The following is a 3,085-nucleotide window of genomic DNA, read 5'->3' as shown; positions in this document are numbered from 1 at the left end:
GTTCGCGTCCTCTTCTGTATTCTCCACCTTTTCCATTGGTCTTGACAGATTTAGAACTGAAAGGGCCCCCATTCTATGAAATCAAATTCATCATTAGAAGGAAACTTGAACAATTTTATGCCCGGAAAATCCCGCTTTGATTTCTTACAATGTGCCAGGGAGCATTTATTGCCGCTCAACAGGTGTTTTCCCTTTTCCCGATCGGTATTCATTGCTTAAAGTCAAAAATTAATTGGAGAGCTGTAAGATGTGTACTCGTCGACAACCAAATGAAGAAAGTAACTTTTGTACTTGGGTCGATCAATTCATTGATATTTATTGTAAGCATTTATTATCGATATTCGACACCAACAATCGACGAAAACATCGATTGAGTATTAAATAAACATCGACGATGTTTTCAATCGTCCATTTTTAAAAAAATCAATTGAAACATGGGCTGAACACCATGGAGATTGTTTAAACCACCATGAACACCATGTTCATTTTATTTAATTGTTTTTAAAAAAAGACCGATTGCATAAAAAAAAGTTGTTCCCAGTCGGAGTTGAACTCCGACCTGCAATTCCCGCGTTTGAGCGACTAGACCCCTGACCTACAGGCCATTGACACCTCGCGTTAGTCAAATGCGACATTGAGACCTTATTACAGCAGACCACACGAACCCAGTCGTAAGTTGCGGAACGTGTTTTAAAAAAACATAGTTCTGGGTCGCACCTTTTTTACGCAAAACAGCACGCATGCAAATTTTCCAAGGCAAATGTGGGTGCTGGGTGCATTCTATTGCGGTGCCTTCTAGAAGTGTTTCAGAATAATGCATCCAGAAGCATGCCCAAACACCCGTTTCGGGAACGTATTCCGAAACAAATAGTTCTGGGTCGTATCTTTTTTACGCAAAACAGCACGCATGCAAATTTAACTAGCAAATGTGCGTGCTGGGGGCAGTCTTTTGGGTGCCATCTGGGTGTATTTCAATATAGTGCATCCAGGTGTATTTTAGTGGGAATGTAAAAAAACCAAACTCAAACCCGAAGGTTGCCGATGCCCATTTTTTTACAATCGTCTTTTTTCGGTACTGTTCTCTTGACAAACAAATAATAAAGACAAAAGGGAATATGCAAGGAAGCGCGCGGTTTTTCTTGTCTCTTGCATTTCTCGTCAGTTGCATTTTTAGCTCTGAAAAGTGAAGTTCGTGCCTCGTGTTTTGAAAAAGTTTGTTGCTTTCTGCCACCAATTTAACATCAATATTTTCACAGGTAAGCAAAGTGTAGATAATTTAGTTCAATATGAACATAACAGAGTACATGTACATTGAACATTCAAACTAAAAACAAATTAAATTAATAAAATAATAATTATTTGAATGTAAATCGTACAAACAACAGTGTTAATGTGACAAAATAAATATATTGTATATTTGTAATATATATACAGATGTTTCAAAATATATAATATTAAATTTCCTTTATATCTTTCAGAATCGCAAGAAATGAATGGGCACACCAAGGACTGAACTGCGTAAATGATAAAAGTACATCAACAAGAAGGAAGCAGCAAAGCCCCGTACAGAAGGAGAGTGACTCCGATCAAAAATTAGTTGAGTTCTTGAATATTGAAATAAAAAATAAATATGAAATTGAAATCCAGTCTTATGTATTCCTGGGGAAAACTTCCAGATATTTGATTTTTGAATGCTTCTAGGTGCATTCCTGGGTACATGTTACAGGTGCATTAAAAAAGAGTACACCCAGAAGGAGTTTAGTATGTTGCTTCCAGGTGCATTAAAAAAGAACACACCCAGAATGTGTTTAGTTTGTTGCTTCCAGGTGCATTAAAAAAGAGTACACCCAGAATGTGTTTAGTTTGTTACTTCCAGGTGCATTCCAGATATATGCTTCCAGAAGCATGCAACGGGTGCATTCTTTTTTGTCCCGCACCCGTGTAAAAAGAATGGAAAGACTCATCACTTCCGGAACACCTTTTTGATGCCATTTCCCAGTCGTAAGTTGCGGAACGTGTTTTAAAAAAACATAGTTCTGGGTCGCACCTTTTTTACGCAAAACAGCACGCATGCAAATTTTCCAAGGCAAATGTGGGTGCTGGGTGCATTCTATTGCGGTGCCTTCTAGAAGTGTTTCAGAATAATGCATCCAGAAGCATGCCCAAACACCCGTTTCGGGAACGTATTCCGAAACAAATAGTTCTGGGTCGTATCTTTTTTACGCAAAACAGCACGCATGCAAATTTAACTAGCAAATGTGCGTGCTGGGGGCAGTCTTTTGGGTGCCATCTGGGTGTATTTCAATATAGTGCATCCAGGTGTATTTTAGTGGGAATGTAAAAAAACCAAACTCAAACCCGAAGGTTGCCGATGCCCATTTTTTTACAATCGTCTTTTTTCGGTACTGTTCTCTTGACAAACAAATAATAAAGACAAAAGGGAATATGCAAGGAAGCGCGCGGTTTTTCTTGTCTCTTGCATTTCTCGTCAGTTGCATTTTTAGCTCTGAAAAGTGAAGTTCGTGCCTCGTGTTTTGAAAAAGTTTGTTGCTTTTTGCCACCTATTTAACATCAATATTTTTACAGGTAAGCAAAGTGTAGATAATTTAGTTCAATATGAACATAACAGAGTACATGTACATTGAACATTCAAACTAAAAACAAATTAAATTAATAAAATAATAATTATTTGAATGTAAATCGTACAAACAACAGTGTTAATGTGACAAAATAAATATATTGTATATTTGTAATATATATACAGATGTTTCAAAATATATAATATTAAATTTCCTTTATATCTTTCAGAATCGCAAGAAATGAATGGGCACACCAAGGACTGAACTGCGTAAATGATAAAAGTACATCAACAAGAAGGAAGCAGCAAAGCCCCGTACAGAAGGAGAGGGACTCCGATCAAAAATTAGTTGAGTTCTTGAATATTGAAATAAAAAATAAATATGAAATTGAAATCCAGTCTTATGTATTCCTGGGGAAAACTTCCAGATATTTGATTTTTGAATGCTTCTAGGTGCATTCCTGGGTACATGTTACAGGTGCATTAAAAAAGAGTACACCCAGAAGG

General features: G+C 36.9%; 1 long non-coding RNA gene across 1 annotated transcript; it reads left to right on the top strand.

The window, feature by feature from the left end:
- The first annotated feature begins 1,188 nt into the window (after positions 1-1,188).
- On the top strand, positions 1,189-1,642 carry LOC119559659. The gene is made up of 2 exons (XR_005220906.1): positions 1,189-1,256; positions 1,479-1,642. It is a non-coding gene; the product is annotated as an uncharacterized LOC119559659 (long non-coding RNA).
- Positions 1,643-3,085: the final 1,443 nt, after the last annotated feature.

Source organism: Drosophila subpulchrella, unplaced genomic scaffold (genome assembly GCF_014743375.2).
Source record: "Drosophila subpulchrella strain 33 F10 #4 breed RU33 unplaced genomic scaffold, RU_Dsub_v1.1 Primary Assembly Seq28, whole genome shotgun sequence".
Taxonomy (NCBI): domain Eukaryota; kingdom Metazoa; phylum Arthropoda; class Insecta; order Diptera; family Drosophilidae; genus Drosophila; species Drosophila subpulchrella.
Note: the sequence above shows the minus strand (reverse complement) of the source record. Positions and strands in the feature narration are given on the sequence as shown.